Raw genomic sequence first — 14861 nt, forward strand, 5'->3', positions numbered from 1 at the left:
TCCATTTCAGTTTTATAAATAGGTGGCTTATTTTTGTGTCACTATTGCCTCTCCACATATTTGTTATCGCTACCTCTTTCATGTCTTTGCTACACCTCATTCCTACTTTAGCACTGGTGTAAACGCTTCAAATTATTATACGGTTGCTCTCTCATTCATACCTGCGCATGCACTTGAAAGTTACTTTACCAATAAAAGACGCAAAGAGAGAAATAGAACAAAAGTGCTGGCTGGATTGGCAAACACACTTCATAAAACTGCATTTTCTTTTTTATTCTCCCCCGTGTTACATGCTTAACCTCCCCATGTGTAATTTCTCTTAACCTGCTGTCCCAGGAAGAGAATTTCATCTACAGGCTCTTTCTGTGTTTTTTTCCCTAGTCTGTCTTTCCCATTTCTTAGCTGTGTAACTGTTCCTTTACGCGCTCTATTTAAACGCCATCAATCTCATTTGAGCTCCTTGCTCCCGCTTCTGTTTTCTCCACCTCTCATACTGCCAGTTCTCTCTTTCTCTGTGGTTGGTGGCTACTTTCCTGAGCTTCCGAAGCCACGTGGTTCCTGCCTCTTGTTGTCAGACTTGAATTGGAAAAGAAACCATATTAACAAGCCTTTACCACTCACACACGGCCGAAGTTTATACTTTAATTCAGTGAGCTAAGAAAAGCGTGTTGTGGGTCCCCTACGAGCCATGGTGCTTGCTTCATCATGATTTGGCACCAGTCATTAGCCGCAGCTCTGCTAATGAGCCACTGAGGTCAGTTTCAATATTTACTCAAAAACATAACCATGCAGCCCACCCCTCAACTGTGTATTTATCTTGCTTTTCTGCTGTTCGTGTGATTAGCTGGGAGGAGCTCACGGCGACATCCTCCCTATAAAAGTGTAGATGGATCACTCTCTAACTCTTTCTTGCTTCACATACAAATGGCTTGAAAGGTGCAGGGAAGATGCAGGTCTAATAGACAGAATAGAAGGTCTGTGCCAGGTGGGTTTCTCTGCATTGGTGTCCCATCACAGGTCCGCAAGTGTAATGTGTGATCTTTGACTCCTGGCATTTCACAAGCAGGCGGCCAGGAAACGGTTTCAGCCTATCAACCACTGAGGAGACGCAGCCTCTGAATGAGGAATGAGGAAGCAATGAATACATCCAGCCTATCACAGGAACAGCCCTGAGTGTTCCGAATTATAAATTCTCCATGTCACTGTATGTCGTTGAGCCCAAGTAGCTCGCCGTGATCGTATAGTGGTTAGTACTCTGCTTTGTGGCCGCAGCAACCTCGGTTCGAATCTGAGTCACGGCATTGTGGTTGGCAATGTCACGGCAGTTGGGTGTTAATTTTACAGAATTAGCAAATGTACCAGTGGTTTTTGTAAAATGTCTATTAAAAACAGATCCTTTCAAATATTTAAACCATCTAACAACAAATGATTTAAACTCGCATGATTATAAGCTGTAGCTATAATGTATTTACTTACATAAATTATCGTTCTTGAACCTATTGGGGGTGGAGGGGGAGCGGAGATCACCCCCCAGGTGCAGTTGAGTGACCTGTGTTGTGGCTCTCTAGAGGGAAGGCACACATTTTGCTGTCACCCAGCCCAATCCAGACGTGAATTGGGGCCAGGTTTCAGGCAAATAGAGCAGTAAGTGCAGAGAAATGTTCACTCTCTAAAAGTGGCATTTCTAAAATAGTAAAGTTAAATCCAACCTCACCAGTAAGTAGGATTTTCAATAAATAAATAAAGCTACTCCTCTCCGATATGGAATTACCAAATTAAAAGTATAGGGGAATACACAGAGCTAACCTATGAGAGGGGTAGACCTCACAGTAGTGAAAAATGAAATAGACTGTTTGGTACTTACAGGACACGCGAACCACCAAAGTTCATAGCTTATTTTTTACTTACATAGCATCATGCACCTAGGACTACCTAGGGCCTACCTTAGGTGTAAATTATATGTAATAAAAGGGGAGTTTAAGGCTTGGCAAGTAGGCTGGGACTCCCCTGGGAGACCCCTGAGTCTATGCCCAGAACCATAACTCTGCCAGTCGAGTACTTACCTAAAAGCCGATAACTCACTTTTCTTCCATAGGCTAACATTGAGTGGTTTCACTTGGAAATTCTTCTAAGTGGTGTGGAGTTTTGGAACTTTAAAATATTCATCTAAAATCAGCCGAACAACGAATTCTGATTTACTCACCTGTTATCAGGAGAGACCTCAGTGCTGCATCTTGGAGCTCGGTACTGACCCTGAAAAGTAATTTTAACCGTACTTACCAGTAACACGAATTTCCTTCCATGGGATATCATTGCCTGCTTTTTGCTGAAAATTTTCTAAGTGTCGATTTTTGAAACTTACAAATATTCTTTAAAAATCGTACCAACTGTGAAAACGTAATTGTTTACCTGTTTTAGATAGATGTCCCAGTACTGAGCCTAGGAGCCCAGCACTGGATTACAAAAGTAACGAGAACGTACTTTACCCGTAACTTGAATTTTCTTCCATTGGAAACCATTGACTGTTTTTCTGTGAAATTTCTTCTAAGTGTCGATTTTGCAAACATGTAAATATTCCTTAAAAATCGCCTGTATAACTTAAACGCAGTTTCTCAACTGCTTACAGGTGGTACAGTAGTGCTGGATCTAGGATCCAACACTGACCTAGAAAAAGTAACCATAATCCCACTTACCTGCTAAGTGAATTTCCTTCCATAGGATAACGTTGGTATTTTGATCAGCAAAAGTGTCTAAGTGTCAACTTTTAAAATAGCAAAATATTGCTTAAAAATCACAACAGTAACTAAAACGAATTTACTCACTTGTTTCCAAGAACTGTCCCAGGACTGAATCTAGGATCCAGTCCTGGATTTAGAAAAGTAATCCTGAAAGTAATTAATTGCATATAACTTAAAATTCCCATTGAGCTCAATGTATTATTGTGATTCAAATTGTGTTGCCTATTGCAATAAACTGTAACTATGACCTGCAAAAGTCAATTGCCTATTGCAAAGTATTTAACTAAAGCATCTCATTCTGAGAAAGTATATTTTGATACCTATTGTTGGTTCTAAAATAAAACAACAATATCTTTTGTATGCAAACCAATGGCCTAGAGTTCAGTTCTTGAGTGTGTGAGACCATTTGCTGACTGAGTGTGTACAACAAATGTTTTACACTGTACTCTGATACTGCCTTACTGCTCGGCAAGCTACCACTTTAGAGAGTAAGGTTATATCTAACTTTAGCCTCTGCCAAACCTCTGGGGACTGGGGACTCTGTGCACACTGTACCTATTTGGGAACAGTATATACAGAGCCACTTTCTCACAGTAGTGATAAAGTGATTAGAGTCCTAAGGCCAACATAAAGATACAGCAAAACGTGAGGTGAAAAGCAAAAAGGTTGCTGGTAGGCCACCTTAAGGATGCCAGGTCTAACAAAAACTGAACTAAGGATAACATGAGTAAAACATCAGGTTTCTCTACTGCATTTGGTGAGACAAGTGGGCCTTCTTTTATCTTCCATTCAAGCAATCTTTGACAGACCCCTTTATTATAGAGCTTTTCAAGGATTAAAGATAAGGCACTTACAAAGGAGTCCCAAATACTCAGAGATGGTTGACTTCTGTAATATGGGTCGTAGACTAAAAGCAGCGCAAAAACAGAGTGCAACAGGGTCCAAAAAACTTGAGTGCCACAAGAGAGTTTGAATGCAAGCGTATCCTTTTACAGATCCAGAGATATACTCATGCAATTTTTGTTTTTAGGACAGAACGTGCATGATGAAAAAAACATTGTTTTTAAAAAGCGCATTGCAGAATATCAGTACTTTGATGTGGGAAAACTTCAAAACATTCAAACAAAATATTTGTAGGCAGCTTACAGCAAGGTGTTGTGGCCGAGTGGTTAAGGCGATGGACTAGAAATCCATTGGGGTATCCCCGCGCAGGTTCGAATCCTGCCAACAACGAGAATCTTTTTATTATCGGCTACAATTTCAGAAGTTAACCTTTAGTATTTCTTCCATTTCAGTTTTATAAATAGGTGGCTTATTTTTGTGTCACTATTGCCTCTCCACATATTTGTTATCGCTACCTCTTTCATGTCTTTGCTACACCTCATTCCTACTTTAGCACTGGTGTAAACGCTTCAAATTATTATACGGTTGCTCTCTCATTCATACCTGCGCATGCACTTGAAAGTTACTTTACCAATAAAAGACGCAAAGAGAGAAATAGAACAAAAGTGCTGGCTGGATTGGCAAACACACTTCATAAAACTGCATTTTCTTTTTTATTCTCCCCCGTGTTACATGCTTAACCTCCCCATGTGTAATTTCTCTTAACCTGCTGTCCCAGGAAGAGAATTTCTTCTACAGGCTCTTTCTGTGTTTTTTTCCCTAGTCTGTCTTTCCCATTTCTTAGCTGTGTAACTGTTCCTTTACGCGCTCTATTTAAACGCCATCAATCTCATTTGAGCTCCTTGCTCCCGCTTCTGTTTTCTCCACCTCTCATACTGCCAGTTCTCTCTTTCTCTGTGGTTGGTGGCTACTTTCCTGAGCTTCCGAAGCCACGTGGTTCCTGCCTCTTGTTGTCAGACTTGAATTGGAAAAGAAACCATATTAACAAGCCTTTACCACTCACACACGGCCGAAGTTTATACTTTAATTCAGTGAGCTAAGAAAAGCGTGTTGTGGGTCCCCTACGAGCCATGGTGCTTGCTTCATCATGATTTGGCACCAGTCATTAGCCGCAGCTCTGCTAATGAGCCACTGAGGTCAGTTTCAATATTTACTCAAAAACATAACCATGCAGCCCACCCCTCAACTGTGTATTTATCTTGCTTTTCTGCTGTTCGTGTGATTAGCTGGGAGGAGCTCACGGCGACATCCTCCCTATAAAAGTGTAGATGGATCACTCTCTAACTCTTTCTTGCTTCACATACAAATGGCTTGAAAGGTGCAGGGAAGATGCAGGTCTAATAGACAGAATAGAAGGTCTGTGCCAGGTGGGTTTCTCTGCATTGGTGTCCCATCACAGGTCCGCAAGTGTAATGTGTGATCTTTGACTCCTGGCATTTCACAAGCAGGCGGCCAGGAAACGGTTTCAGCCTATCAACCACTGAGGAGACGCAGCCTCTGAATGAGGAATGAGGAAGCAATGAATACATCCAGCCTATCACAGGAACAGCCCTGAGTGTTCCGAATTATAAATTCTCCATGTCACTGTATGTCGTTGAGCCCAAGTAGCTCGCCGTGATCGTATAGTGGTTAGTACTCTGCGTTGTGGCCGCAGCAACCTCGGTTCGAATCCGAGTCACGGCATTGTGGTTGGCAATGTCACGGCAGTTGGGTGTTAATTTTACAGAATTAGCAAATGTACCAGTGGTTTTTGTAAAATGTCTATTAAAAACAGATCCTTTCAAATATTTAAACCATCTAACAACAAATGATTTAAACTCGCATGATTATAAGCTGTAGCTATAATGTATTTACTTACATAAATTATCGTTCTTGAACCTATTGGGGGTGGAGGGGGAGCGGAGATCACCCCCCAGGTGCAGTTGAGTGACCTGTGTTGTGGCTCTCTAGAGGGAAGGCACACATTTTGCTGTCACCCAGCCCAATCCAGACGTGAATTGGGGCCAGGTTTCAGGCAAATAGAGCAGTAAGTGCAGAGAAATGTTCACTCTCTAAAAGTGGCATTTCTAAAATAGTAAAGTTAAATCCAACCTCACCAGTAAGTAGGATTTTCAATAAATAAATAAAGCTACTCCTCTCCGATATGGAATTACCAAATTAAAAGTATAGGGGAATACACAGAGCTAACCTATGAGAGGGGTAGACCTCACAGTAGTGAAAAATGAAATAGACTGTTTGGTACTTACAGGACACGCGAACCACCAAAGTTCATAGCTTATTTTTTACTTACATAGCATCATGCACCTAGGACTACCTAGGGCCTACCTTAGGTGTAAATTATATGTAATAAAAGGGGAGTTTAAGGCTTGGCAAGTAGGCTGGGACTCCCCTGGGAGACCCCTGAGTCTATGCCCAGAACCATAACTCTGCCAGTCGAGTACTTACCTAAAAGCCGATAACTCACTTTTCTTCCATAGGCTAACATTGAGTGGTTTCACTTGGAAATTCTTCTAAGTGGTGTGGAGTTTTGGAACTTTAAAATATTCATCTAAAATCAGCCGAACAACGAATTCTGATTTACTCACCTGTTATCAGGAGAGACCTCAGTGCTGCATCTTGGAGCTCGGTACTGACCCTGAAAAGTAATTTTAACCGTACTTACCAGTAACACGAATTTCCTTCCATGGGATATCATTGCCTGCTTTTTGCTGAAAATTTTCTAAGTGTCGATTTTTGAAACTTACAAATATTCTTTAAAAATCGTACCAACTGTGAAAACGTAATTGTTTACCTGTTTTAGATAGATGTCCCAGTACTGAGCCTAGGAGCCCAGCACTGGATTACAAAAGTAACGAGAACGTACTTTACCCGTAACTTGAATTTTCTTCCATTGGAAACCATTGACTGTTTTTCTGTGAAATTTCTTCTAAGTGTCGATTTTGCAAACATGTAAATATTCCTTAAAAATCGCCTGTATAACTTAAACGCAGTTTCTCAACTGCTTACAGGTGGTACAGTAGTGCTGGATCTAGGATCCAACACTGACCTAGAAAAAGTAACCATAATCCCACTTACCTGCTAAGTGAATTTCCTTCCATAGGATAACGTTGGTATTTTGATCAGCAAAAGTGTCTAAGTGTCAACTTTTAAAATAGCAAAATATTGCTTAAAAATCACAACAGTAACTAAAACGAATTTACTCACTTGTTTCCAAGAACTGTCCCAGGACTGAATCTAGGATCCAGTCCTGGATTTAGAAAAGTAATCCTGAAAGTAATTAATTGCATATAACTTAAAATTCCCATTGAGCTCAATGTATTATTGTGATTCAAATTGTGTTGCCTATTGCAATAAACTGTAACTATGACCTGCAAAAGTCAATTGCCTATTGCAAAGTATTTAACTAAAGCATCTCATTCTGAGAAAGTATATTTTGATACCTATTGTTGGTTCTAAAATAAAACAACAATATCTTTTGTATGCAAACCAATGGCCTAGAGTTCAGTTCTTGAGTGTGTGAGACCATTTGCTGACTGAGTGTGTACAACAAATGTTTTACACTGTACTCTGATACTGCCTTACTGCTCGGCAAGCTACCACTTTAGAGAGTAAGGTTATATCTAACTTTAGCCTCTGCCAAACCTCTGGGGACTGGGGACTCTGTGCACACTGTACCTATTTGGGAACAGTATATACAGAGCCACTTTCTCACAGTAGTGATAAAGTGATTAGAGTCCTAAGGCCAACATAAAGATACAGCAAAACGTGAGGTGAAAAGCAAAAAGGTTGCTGGTAGGCCACCTTAAGGATGCCAGGTCTAACAAAAACTGAACTAAGGATAACATGAGTAAAACATCAGGTTTCTCTACTGCATTTGGTGAGACAAGTGGGCCTTCTTTTATCTTCCATTCAAGCAATCTTTGACAGACCCCTTTATTATAGAGCTTTTCAAGGATTAAAGATAAGGCACTTACAAAGGAGTCCCAAATACTCAGAGATGGTTGACTTCTGTAATATGGGTCGTAGACTAAAAGCAGCGCAAAAACAGAGTGCAACAGGGTCCAAAAAACTTGAGTGCCACAAGAGAGTTTGAATGCAAGCGTATCCTTTTACAGATCCAGAGATATACTCATGCAATTTTTGTTTTTAGGACAGAACGTGCATGATGAAAAAAACATTGTTTTTAAAAAGCGCATTGCAGAATATCAGTACTTTGATGTGGGAAAACTTCAAAACTTTCAAACAAAATATTTGTAGGCAGCTTACAGCAAGTTGTTGTGGGCGAGTGGTTAAGGCGATGGACTAGAAATCCATTGGGGTATCCCCGCGCAGGTTCGAATCCTGCCAACAGCGAGAAGCTTTTTATTATCGGCTACAATTTCAGAAGTTAACCTTTAGTATTTCTTCCATTTCAGTTTTATAAATAGGTGGCTTATTTTTGTGTCACTATTGCCTCTCCACATATTTGTTATCGCTACCTCTTTCATGTCTTTGCTACACCTCATTCCTACTTTAGCACTGGTGTAAACGCTTCAAATTATTATACGGTTGCTCTCTCATTCATACCTGCGCATGCACTTGAAAGTTACTTTACCAATAAAAGACGCAAAGAGAGAAATAGAACAAAAGTGCTGGCTGGATTGGCAAACACACTTCATAAAACTGCATTTTCTTTTTTATTCTCCCCCGTGTTACATGCTTAACCTCCAAATGTGTAATTTCTCTTAACCTGCTGTCCCAGGAAGAGAATTTCATCTACAGGCTCTTTCTGTGTTTTTTTCCCTAGTCTGTCTTTCCCATTTCTTAGCTGTGTAACTGTTCCTTTACGCGCTCTATTTAAACGCCATCAATCTCATTTGAGCTCCTTGCTCCCGCTTCTGTTTTCTCCACCTCTCATACTGCCAGTTCTCTCTTTCTCTGTGGTTGGTGGCTACTTTCCTGAGCTTCCGAAGCCACGTGGTTCCTGCCTCTTGTTGTCAGACTTGAATTGGAAAAGAAACCATATTAACAAGCCTTTACCACTCACACACGGCCGAAGTTTATACTTTAATTCAGTGAGCTAAGAAAAGCGTGTTGTGGGTCCCCTACGAGCCATGGTGCTTGCTTCATCATGATTTGGCACCAGTCATTAGCCGCAGCTCTGCTAATGAGCCACTGAGGTCAGTTTCAATATTTACTCAAAAACATAACCATGCAGCCCACCCCTCAACTGTGTATTTATCTTGCTTTTCTGCTGTTCGTTTGATTAGCTGGGAGGAGCTCACTGCGACATCCTCCCTATAAAAGTGTAGATGGATCACTCTCTAACTCTTTCTTGCTTCACATACAAATGGCTTGAAAGGTGCAGGGAAGATGCAGGTCTAATAGACAGAATAGAAGGTCTGTGCCAGGTGGGTTTCTCTGCATTGGTGTCCCATCACAGGTCCGCAAGTGTAATGTGTGATCTTTGACTCCTGGCATTTCACAAGCAGGCGGCCAGGAAACGGTTTCAGCCTATCAACCACTGAGGAGACGCAGCCTCTGAATGAGGAATGAGGAAGCAATGAATACATCCAGCCTATCACAGGAACAGCCCTGAGTGTTCCGAATTATAAATTCTCCATGTCACTGTATGTCGTTGAGCCCAAGTAGCTCGCCGTGATCGTATAGTGGTTAGTACTCTGCGTTGTGGCCGCAGCAACCTCGGTTCGAATCCGAGTCACGGCATTGTGGTTGGCAATGTCACGGCAGTTGGGTGTTAATTTTACAGAATTAGCAAATGTACCAGTGGTTTTTGTAAAATGTCTATTAAAAACAGATCCTTTCAAATATTTAAACCATCTAACAACAAATGATTTAAACTCGCATGATTATAAGCTGTAGCTATAATGTATTTACTTACATAAATTATCGTTCTTGAACCTATTGGGGGTGGAGGGGGAGCGGAGATCACCCCCCAGGTGCAGTTGAGTGACCTGTGTTGTGGCTCTCTAGAGGGAAGGCACACATTTTGCTGTCACCCAGCCCAATCCAGACGTGAATTGGGGCCAGGTTTCAGGCAAATAGAGCAGTAAGTGCAGAGAAATGTTCACTCTCTAAAAGTGGCATTTCTAAAATAGTAAAGTTAAATCCAACCTCACCAGTAAGTAGGATTTTCAATAAATAAATAAAGCTACTCCTCTCCGATATGGAATTACCAAATTAAAAGTATAGGGGAATACACAGAGCTAACCTATGAGAGGGGTAGACCTCACAGTAGTGAAAAATGAAATAGACTGTTTGGTACTTACAGGACACGCGAACCACCAAAGTTCATAGCTTATTTTTTACTTACATAGCATCATGCACCTAGGACTACCTAGGGCCTACCTTAGGTGTAAATTATATGTAATAAAAGGGGAGTTTAAGGCTTGGCAAGTAGGCTGGGACTCCCCTGGGAGACCCCTGAGTCTATGCCCAGAACCATAACTCTGCCAGTCGAGTACTTACCTAAAAGCCGATAACTCACTTTTCTTCCATAGGCTAACATTGAGTGGTTTCACTTGGAAATTCTTCTAAGTGGTGTGGAGTTTTGGAACTTTAAAATATTCATCTAAAATCAGCCGAACAACGAATTCTGATTTACTCACCTGTTATCAGGAGAGACCTCAGTGCTGCATCTTGGAGCTCGGTACTGACCCTGAAAAGTAATTTTAACCGTACTTACCAGTAACACGAATTTCCTTCCATGGGATATCATTGCCTGCTTTTTGCTGAAAATTTTCTAAGTGTCGATTTTTGAAACTTACAAATATTCTTTAAAAATCGTACCAACTGTGAAAACGTAATTGTTTACCTGTTTTAGATAGATGTCCCAGTACTGAGCCTAGGAGCCCAGCACTGGATTACAAAAGTAACGAGAACGTACTTTACCCGTAACTTGAATTTTCTTCCATTGGAAACCATTGACTGTTTTTCTGTGAAATTTCTTCTAAGTGTCGATTTTGCAAACATGTAAATATTCCTTAAAAATCGCCTGTATAACTTAAACGCAGTTTCTCAACTGCTTACAGGTGGTACAGTAGTGCTGGATCTAGGATCCAACACTGACCTAGAAAAAGTAACCATAATCCCACTTACCTGCTAAGTGAATTTCCTTCCATAGGATAACGTTGGTATTTTGATCAGCAAAAGTGTCTAAGTGTCAACTTTTAAAATAGCAAAATATTGCTTAAAAATCACAACAGTAACTAAAACGAATTTACTCACTTGTTTCCAAGAACTGTCCCAGGACTGAATCTAGGATCCAGTCCTGGATTTAGAAAAGTAATCCTGAAAGTAATTAATTGCATATAACTTAAAATTCCCATTGAGCTCAATGTATTATTGTGATTCAAATTGTGTTGCCTATTGCAATAAACTGTAACTATGACCTGCAAAAGTCAATTGCCTATTGCAAAGTATTTAACTAAAGCATCTCATTCTGAGAAAGTATATTTTGATACCTATTGTTGGTTCTAAAATAAAACAACAATATCTTTTGTATGCAAACCAATGGCCTAGAGTTCAGTTCTTGAGTGTGTGAGACCATTTGCTGACTGAGTGTGTACAACAAATGTTTTACACTGTACTCTGATACTGCCTTACTGCTCGGCAAGCTACCACTTTAGAGAGTAAGGTTATATCTAACTTTAGCCTCTGCCAAACCTCTGGGGACTGGGGACTCTGTGCACACTGTACCTATTTGGGAACAGTATATACAGAGCCACTTTCTCACAGTAGTGATAAAGTGATTAGAGTCCTAAGGCCAACATAAAGATACAGCAAAACGTGAGGTGAAAAGCAAAAAGGTTGCTGGTAGGCCACCTTAAGGATGCCAGGTCTAACAAAAACTGAACTAAGGATAACATGAGTAAAACATCAGGTTTCTCTACTGCATTTGGTGAGACAAGTGGGCCTTCTTTTATCTTCCATTCAAGCAATCTTTGACAGACCCCTTTATTATAGAGCTTTTCAAGGATTAAAGATAAGGCACTTACAAAGGAGTCCCAAATACTCAGAGATGGTTGACTTCTGTAATATGGGTCGTAGACTAAAAGCAGCGCAAAAACAGAGTGCAACAGGGTCCAAAAAACTTGAGTGCCACAAGAGAGTTTGAATGCAAGCGTATCCTTTTACAGATCCAGAGATATACTCATGCAATTTTTGTTTTTAGGACAGAACGTGCATGATGAAAAAAACATTGTTTTTAAAAAGCGCATTGCAGAATATCAGTACTTTGATGTGGGAAAACTTCAAAACATTCAAACAAAATATTTGTAGGCAGCTTACAGCAAGGTGTTGTGGCCGAGTGGTTAAGGCGATGGACTAGAAATCCATTGGGGTATCCCCGCGCAGGTTCGAATCCTGCCAACAACGAGAATCTTTTTATTATCGGCTACAATTTCAGAAGTTAACCTTTAGTATTTCTTCCATTTCAGTTTTATAAATAGGTGGCTTATTTTTGTGTCACTATTGCCTCTCCACATATTTGTTATCGCTACCTCTTTCATGTCTTTGCTACACCTCATTCCTACTTTAGCACTGGTGTAAACGCTTCAAATTATTATACGGTTGCTCTCTCATTCATACCTGCGCATGCACTTGAAAGTTACTTTACCAATAAAAGACGCAAAGAGAGAAATAGAACAAAAGTGCTGGCTGGATTGGCAAACACACTTCATAAAACTGCATTTTCTTTTTTATTCTCCCCCGTGTTACATGCTTAACCTCCCCATGTGTAATTTCTCTTAACCTGCTGTCCCAGGAAGAGAATTTCTTCTACAGGCTCTTTCTGTGTTTTTTTCCCTAGTCTGTCTTTCCCATTTCTTAGCTGTGTAACTGTTCCTTTACGCGCTCTATTTAAACGCCATCAATCTCATTTGAGCTCCTTGCTCCCGCTTCTGTTTTCTCCACCTCTCATACTGCCAGTTCTCTCTTTCTCTGTGGTTGGTGGCTACTTTCCTGAGCTTCCGAAGCCACGTGGTTCCTGCCTCTTGTTGTCAGACTTGAATTGGAAAAGAAACCATATTAACAAGCCTTTACCACTCACACACGGCCGAAGTTTATACTTTAATTCAGTGAGCTAAGAAAAGCGTGTTGTGGGTCCCCTACGAGCCATGGTGCTTGCTTCATCATGATTTGGCACCAGTCATTAGCCGCAGCTCTGCTAATGAGCCACTGAGGTCAGTTTCAATATTTACTCAAAAACATAACCATGCAGCCCACCCCTCAACTGTGTATTTATCTTGCTTTTCTGCTGTTCGTGTGATTAGCTGGGAGGAGCTCACGGCGACATCCTCCCTATAAAAGTGTAGATGGATCACTCTCTAACTCTTTCTTGCTTCACATACAAATGGCTTGAAAGGTGCAGGGAAGATGCAGGTCTAATAGACAGAATAGAAGGTCTGTGCCAGGTGGGTTTCTCTGCATTGGTGTCCCATCACAGGTCCGCAAGTGTAATGTGTGATCTTTGACTCCTGGCATTTCACAAGCAGGCGGCCAGGAAACGGTTTCAGCCTATCAACCACTGAGGAGACGCAGCCTCTGAATGAGGAATGAGGAAGCAATGAATACATCCAGCCTATCACAGGAACAGCCCTGAGTGTTCCGAATTATAAATTCTCCATGTCACTGTATGTCGTTGAGCCCAAGTAGCTCGCCGTGATTGTATAGTGGTTAGTACTCTGCGTTGTGGCCGCAGCAACCTCGGTTCGAATCCGAGTCACGGCATTGTGGTTGGCAATGTCACGGCAGTTGGGTGTTAATTTTACAGAATTAGCAAATGTACCAGTGGTTTTTGTAAAATGTCTATTAAAAACAGATCCTTTCAAATATTTAAACCATCTAACAACAAATGATTTAAACTCGCATGATTATAAGCTGTAGCTATAATGTATTTACTTACATAAATTATCGTTCTTGAACCTATTGGGGGTGGAGGGGGAGCGGAGATCACCCCCCAGGTGCAGTTGAGTGACCTGTGTTGTGGCTCTCTAGAGGGAAGGCACACATTTTGCTGTCACCCAGCCCAATCCAGACGTGAATTGGGGCCAGGTTTCAGGCAAATAGAGCAGTAAGTGCAGAGAAATGTTCACTCTCTAAAAGTGGCATTTCTAAAATAGTAAAGTTAAATCCAACCTCACCAGTAAGTAGGATTTTCAATAAATAAATAAAGCTACTCCTCTCCGATATGGAATTACCAAATTAAAAGTATAGGGGAATACACAGAGCTAACCTATGAGAGGGGTAGACCTCACAGTAGTGAAAAATGAAATAGACTGTTTGGTACTTACAGGACACGCGAACCACCAAAGTTCATAGCTTATTTTTTACTTACATAGCATCATGCACCTAGGACTACCTAGGGCCTACCTTAGGTGTAAATTATATGTAATAAAAGGGGAGTTTAAGGCTTGGCAAGTAGGCTGGGACTCCCCTGGGAGACCCCTGAGTCTATGCCCAGAACCATAACTCTGCCAGTCGAGTACTTACCTAAAAGCCGATAACTCACTTTTCTTCCATAGGCTAACATTGAGTGGTTTCACTTGGAAATTCTTCTAAGTGGTGTGGAGTTTTGGAACTTTAAAATATTCATCTAAAATCAGCCGAACAACGAATTCTGATTTACTCACCTGTTATCAGGAGAGACCTCAGTGCTGCATCTTGGAGCTCGGTACTGACCCTGAAAAGTAATTTTAACCGTACTTACCAGTAACACGAATTTCCTTCCATGGGATATCATTGCCTGCTTTTTGCTGAAAATTTTCTAAGTGTCGATTTTTGAAACTTACAAATATTCTTTAAAAATCGTACCAACTGTGAAAACGTAATTGTTTACCTGTTTTAGATAGATGTCCCAGTACTGAGCCTAGGAGCCCAGCACTGGATTACAAAAGTAACGAGAACGTACTTTACCCGTAACTTGAATTTTCTTCCATTGGAAACCATTGACTGTTTTTCTGTGAAATTTCTTCTAAGTGTCGATTTTGCAAACATGTAAATATTCCTTAAAAATCGCCTGTATAACTTAAACGCAGTTTCTCAACTGCTTACAGGTGGTACAGTAGTGCTGGATCTAGGATCCAACACTGACCTAGAAAAAGTAACCATAATCCCACTTACCTGCTAAGTGAATTTCCTTCCATAGGATAACGTTGGTATTTTGATCAGCAAAAGTGTCTAAGTGTCAACTTTTAAAATAGCAAAATATTGCTTAAAAAT

General features: G+C 40.7%; 6 non-coding genes across 6 annotated transcripts; all 6 read left to right on the forward strand.

Moving 5' to 3' along the window:
* The first annotated feature begins 3889 nt into the window (after window positions 1-3889).
* On the forward strand, window positions 3890-3971 carry TRNAS-AGA (transfer RNA serine (anticodon AGA)). The gene has a single exon. It is a non-coding gene; the product is annotated as a tRNA-Ser (tRNA).
* A 1281-nt stretch (window positions 3972-5252) lies between these two features.
* TRNAH-GUG (transfer RNA histidin (anticodon GUG)) lies at window positions 5253-5324 on the forward strand. Its single transcript has one exon. It is a non-coding gene; the product is annotated as a tRNA-His (tRNA).
* Window positions 5325-7912: 2588 nt separating this feature from the next.
* On the forward strand, window positions 7913-7994 carry TRNAS-AGA (transfer RNA serine (anticodon AGA)). The gene has a single exon. It is a non-coding gene; the product is annotated as a tRNA-Ser (tRNA).
* Window positions 7995-9275: 1281 nt separating this feature from the next.
* Window positions 9276-9347, forward strand: TRNAH-GUG (transfer RNA histidin (anticodon GUG)). Its single transcript has one exon. It is a non-coding gene; the product is annotated as a tRNA-His (tRNA).
* A 2588-nt stretch (window positions 9348-11935) lies between these two features.
* Window positions 11936-12017, forward strand: TRNAS-AGA (transfer RNA serine (anticodon AGA)). The gene has a single exon. It is a non-coding gene; the product is annotated as a tRNA-Ser (tRNA).
* Window positions 12018-13298: 1281 nt separating this feature from the next.
* TRNAH-GUG (transfer RNA histidin (anticodon GUG)) lies at window positions 13299-13370 on the forward strand. The gene has a single exon. It is a non-coding gene; the product is annotated as a tRNA-His (tRNA).
* Window positions 13371-14861: the final 1491 nt, after the last annotated feature.

Source organism: Triturus cristatus, chromosome 12 (genome assembly GCF_964204655.1).
Source record: "Triturus cristatus chromosome 12, aTriCri1.1, whole genome shotgun sequence".
Lineage (NCBI taxonomy): Eukaryota > Metazoa > Chordata > Amphibia > Caudata > Salamandridae > Triturus > Triturus cristatus.